This window comes from Pleurodeles waltl, chromosome 5 (assembly GCF_031143425.1).
Source record: "Pleurodeles waltl isolate 20211129_DDA chromosome 5, aPleWal1.hap1.20221129, whole genome shotgun sequence".
NCBI lineage: Eukaryota > Metazoa > Chordata > Amphibia > Caudata > Salamandridae > Pleurodeles > Pleurodeles waltl.
Window position 1 is genome coordinate 1,821,240,950 of NC_090444.1, and position 6,025 is coordinate 1,821,246,974.

Here is a 6,025-nt window from a genome sequence, read left to right on the forward strand (position 1 = left end):
AGCGAGTGAACAGAGCAGCCATTTTAATACATGTGCGGACACTGGTCAACATGAGTTTACCAACTACAAGATGGCCACTCTAAACCCTGGGTTGTTTGGTATCCAACAACTCAAAATGATAAATCCAAACTGGTACCAGTATTGGATCTATCCCTAAATGTACGCAGGGGTCACCTTAGAGGTGCCCCCTGCAAAAGCTAACTACCCTCGGATGGTTGCTGACTGGTTCTATCCAGCCTGCCACCTCCAGACACCCAATCTACAAACCTTGGGGGAGAGTCCTGTCTCTCTGGTTTGTAAAACAATGCCCTTTCTGGGTGGAAGAGCTAACACCCCCTCCCTCAGGAATATTCACTACCCTGGAGAAGAGCTTCAAAGGGTTTATCACCTTTGAAACCTGACCCCCAGCCCTGCTGCTAGTAGCAGATGGTCAGCCCCTTTGCAAACCCCCACTTTTGGCGGGAGCAAAGGCGGGAAACCACACAAAGGGTAGGAGGATTGGCCCTACCCGGCATCCACCACCCCTAAGGTGTCACCTGCAAGGTGAACACTCCATTTCATTTACTACCATCTTAGATGGAAGGAAAATAGCCAATCAGGGTTAGGGAAGTGACCCTTCCCACAGGAAGTGGTCACTATAGTGGGTGTAGCCACCCAAAAGTAAGTGTCTCTTTGGACATTAACAGGTACCCCCTAAAATGCCCACTAAATTCAGTTCAGTATTTAGTGGGCATCCCTATACCAAGAAAATCAGACACAAAGAAGACCAGCACAAAGGAGATCCAAGGCACGAGAACTGTGGACCTGCTGCACAAAGAAAAGGCACCAAACTCTGTTTGCTGCACCCAGGACTCGACAATCGCAGCTGAGCAGCTGCTGGACAACTGGACTGACCTCAAGAATCCTAGAGGACCTCCCGGCTTCACCAATCGCCCAAGAACACCCTCCAGAGTGGAGGTACCACTCTCCAACAAAGAAGAACCAGCAACATCAGTGAGGGTCACTTCACTGACTGTCCGCGAACTCCTGAACCAGAAGTCGCAGCCCGACCCAATGACCACAAGGACAAACCCTGCAAGTGTGCCAAGTTTCTTGGCACTGCGCCTTCCAGTGGCGAACCATACCAATATCCTGGGTACTGGTCAGCTGACATTGGACACCAAGAAATCCAGTCCGCCCGGACTGAAAAAGGACCAGGAGGAAGCCCTAGTCGAGGGACTTCAGGAACACCCTGGACCTCCTGCCAGAGGCCCCCGTTGTCCTGCAAGCACCCCTTAAAGTGATTTACCTCCAGATCCAAAGGGCATCTTTGCGCACAGTTCCTGGCTCACAGATTCGCTCTGCATCCGGCCGCCTTGTTCCCTGAAAAGAAGAACCTGCTGTGCCTTAAGGGTCCCTCACCCCTTGCAACCTTGAAGGAACCACCTTAAAACTTGCCTGCACGTATGTTTTCCAAGTAGCCTCCCTCAGTGGCCGTGCACCAGCTCCAGAGACTTTTCCCCGCTGCTCCTGCCGGAATGGGAGCCACCCAAATTTCTCCAGCTGGCATAGTGTGCCCTCCGACGACCTCGAACAACCTGCAAAAGAAGAACTTAGTAAAGCAATTGTGTGATTTTATATGTATTTTTAAAGGTGACCTTCCATTGATTCCTATGGTGCGTAGTTACGCACAAAAAGACTATGCCCTCATTATGACATTGGCGGTCAGGTGACCGCCATGCAGTCGATGGCGGTAGTACCGTCGCCAGGCTGGCAGTAATGACCACCAAATTATGACCATGGCGGTGATCCCTCCCATAGACAGCCAATGTACCACCCCAACCACCAGTGCGGTACGACCACTGACCACGGCGGTACCCACCTACAGGCAGGCGGAAGACAAGGATCCGCCCACCATATTATGACACTGCAGACCGCCACGATTTCTGGGGCATTAGCACCACCACCAAAAGACTGGTAGAAACACATCATATAAAAGGAGACACTCACCTCCAGGGACACAGAGGAGTCTGGGGCGGCCATGGAACCAGAACTGGAAGTCCTCCTGATGCTGTACCACACGATGGCCGCCCAGGAACACCAACGCCGATGAAGATGGCGACGGTGAGTAGAGCCGCCAGCACACAAGGGAGGGAGGGGAGAGTGACACACACGCACAACACGCGCCACACACCCAGAACTATCTGAAGAGAAAATTGACAGCAACAGAGCCCAGGAGTAAAGAAAGCTAGGGCACGTACCTCTGGTCCAACCACAGGAATCATGTTAGATAACGAGCGCTAAGTCAAATAAATAATTAATAACATATTTACAGGCAGGGCCATTGGCCTTTCCAAAGTTCGCAAATGGCCACAGGGCAACGTCCAGGGTCCAACTTGACTCCTGACAACCTTGGCACTTGGCAGGCAGGCCCCTCAGGGGGCGGGAGGGAGCTGCAAGGGTTTCTTGGGTGGGGGGTCCTTGGGCTTGGGTTCGGGAGGGGGCAAGTCCTTGTCCTTCTGGGTAGGGTCAAAGGAGTGGCCTTGGGACAGGGACGGAATGACACTTTTGTTCCGCTTAGTGGTGGAAGAACTCTTAGGGGGTGAACAGGAGTGGAATGAGAGGTGGAGGGGCTGGGTGGAGGGGAGGGGACTCTCCTCTTACAGGCAGGACGGGAGGATGGGGAAGAGGTCAAGGTGGGAAAGGAAGAGCTTCTTAGGACCAGAGGGGCAGGTTGTGGGAGGAGGAATGGGAGTGGAGGTAGGGGAAGTGGTTGGAGGAGTAGGTGTGCCAGACTTGGGTGCAGGTGCATGGACAGTGTGCGTGTTTGAACTGGATGGCTGTTAGGTGTCTGAGTGGGAGCATTTATGTGTCTTTGAAGGAGGGGGCAGACGGTGGGGAGGACAAACAGGACGTGTGGATGTATGTCATGGTGGAGGTGGTGATTGCACATGTAGTGTGTGGGGTGCATGTCGTCGGGTCGGCTGTTGTGGTGACTGTGGGCAAGGCTGTACAGGTGGCAGGATCTGTGACTGTTGATGCAGTGCATGCAGGTGCGAGTGCTGATGTGATTCTGAGGGAGGAGGAGGATGTGGAGACAGTGGAGGCAGTGGCTGCTGTTGTGTGTGCATCTGTGTGTTGGCTGTGTGTGTGTGTGTGTTAAGTGAAGTGTGCTGCCTGTGTTTGTCTGTGCGAGTCCAGTCTTTTGGTTTGGGTGCATGCTTGTCAGAATGTGTGCATGGAAAGGGTTGGGGGAGAGGAGACAGGGACTGGGAAGAGGTAGTTGGTGGGGGGACGGAAGAAATAGGAACACTGGCTGCCGTCAGAGAGGAGGCCAGAGCCTGAAACAATCTCTGTAGGGCCACTATCAGGAAAACTATTGCCAGCGTTGTTAAGTTCTTCCCTCAACAAAAACGCTTCCCCTTTTCCTTGTACCCAAGTTGGTTGCAGCGGCGTCCTCACTCCCGGTGGCTCTTGCGGAGCTTCTTCTTAGAACTAACTTCTTCAGGTTTAACTGCCAATCAAGATGGTGGACGCAAATCATTGTGAGGTCAGAGCTCTAGTGTTTCTACCTTATTCTTGTGCTGAAGCTTCCCTCCAGCTGTTTCTCTCTGGGAGCCCTGCACTTCAACTGACATCCTGAGGAGAATGAGCAGTGTTCCAGAGGCGCTTCATTTCATAGAGAATTCTTCCAGTTTTGAGTAATTAATTCTTTTTCCTGTTACGGTGTGCACACCAGCTACTTTTTCCCTTTTGAAGAAGCTACTTTTTCCCTTTTGAAGAAGCTGAATTTTTTCCTTCTTTCAACAACTGACTATCGGCTTTCTGAGTAGAATTTGTTTTGACTTAACAGAACTTCAAGCAACTGCAGTAAGGACTCCTTTTGTATGATTTCCAGTCTTGCCAATATATATATGTACATATATATTCAAGAATTCTTTTCTTTGCAGACTTGTCAGTCTTAGAGACAAACCTCAGTGCTCAGACTAATTCCTAGAGACTGTGATTGATAAAACTGAACCTTGAGAAGGAGTTTCCAAAGACATTAGCAGTTTGTATATTTGTGAACTTTTGAACTGTTCTCCAGAAATTCTTCTGACTCCTGGAGATAAGAAGATATTAAGTTAACATTGTTCCCTTAGAGAGAGGCTAGTTTCTCAAAAGATCCAGGTGAGGAGAACGATAGAATTGGGTGAATGTGAATGGCTGATCAGTTGAATGAGCAGTAGGAATGTACTTATCTATGCTCTTATCACAGGTCCTTCCTTTAAAGAAATACCAATAAGAAGAAAGGTGCAGGTTTTCAGAGACACACACTGAATATCCTATCATCAAGTGGGAAACACAGGCTGGAACTGGATCTGGAGGTGGTCCCTCTTTTTCTATTCCCATTCCCCTTCCCTCCCTAGCTGATGCAGGGTTCAGATAACCAGTTAAAGTCTGAGCACGCATCTATTGGAGGGAGTTGGGTAAAAGGCATCTGCTCCTGTGGAAGTTTGATTTAATGGGTAATCTTCTGACTCCTGCCAAGACACCTGTAAATGACCTCCAGGTAGGCATTGCATTGCTGCATCTGGGGTGCCAACCCCTGGATGGCATTCACTATGGTAACTGGGTGGGGGAGAAAGAAAGGGAGCACAAGGTCAATCACAGAACCAACAGCGCAGATGGCATACACATCACAATCACTCACTGGGATTTACATTGCGCAGTATGTACCACAGTGACAAACCATTGCCTAGGTCAGTGGTTCCCAACCTTTTGACTCCTGAGGACCCCCAATGAATCATTGCTGGAAGCCGGGGACCCCCAGCAACTTGTTCGATTTAATTTTCAAACATTAAAACAGTAATTCGCAAAAAAATGTAACAAGTACACACCAAACAAATACTCAAATTACTAAAGATAAAATTATTTTGTATTGAAAAAATATGCACAAATCGAAACATTTTATTGGGATGGTTGGCACTGCATCTCGGCAACTACCTTTTCAATGTTTGCTTTTATTTAGGAAAGATGAATACTCAGGTCAGATTCTACATTTCCAGAGTGATTTCTGTTTTTATTTTCTAGGTATGCAAGATCTGAGAAAGCTTTTTCACATAAATAAGTGAAGGGGAAAGGAAGTAAACCATAAGGGCCTCTCATCTCTCCCTAGCCTCTCTGTCACATGTACTTCATTTGTTTTGTAGCACCTCTCATACCACTGTATGGTGTCAGGGCACTTTACAGGGGACTACAAGGTGTAGGATTCACATGTCATCTACACTGGTAGGCATTTTCCAAGAGTGCTTGTTCCAGAGAAGCACAAACTTAGGATTCAGAACACAGCACAGTGATGAGCAATGACGTTAGCACAGGGCTTAATTTGTAAATAAAAACATGCCGGTGCCCAAAGCCCTCCTTTAAACATGCGGCTGCTGCAATTAAATGTGGGTACACGGAATACTGAGGCAGCATAATCCTGAAGCCATCTCATGACTCTTCAATTCATTTATAGCCACTCCCTGCCACTTCAGCTCACTCTAGCAGCTTTCTACTTTCTCCCTTTGTGACACTTTTTCATTTTTCCCTTCCTCCATCTTTCCCATATGTGTCTTTTGTTCGCAGCAAATGCTTGCGGCAGAAGAATAAGCCCTGGCCCTCAAAAATAAGAGCCGTTGCTCAGCACCGGAAACAACAAGCACAGATTAAGCACTGCGTTAGCAATAAGAATGTATTTCTACACATGCAATCCTTTTTTAGCAGCATAAGGAAAATTAAACACTAGGAAAAAAACAACTTTCTAATTTGTGCCATGCGGTTTGCATGCAGCTCTTTAATGGCAGTTCATAGCTCACTGTGCTATATTACGATTATGAACTGCATAGTAACAAAAGAATCTCAGTGACAAAAGCAGTAACCCACTGTGCCATGCACATAAAATACTGTTCTTTGCATAATACACATTCTTTGCAGCAGGCATATTAACCATCTGCGCTACCTTTGAGTCAAAACTGCCACTGCACAAAACTTCCATCTCTCTACAGCAGATTCATTAATCACT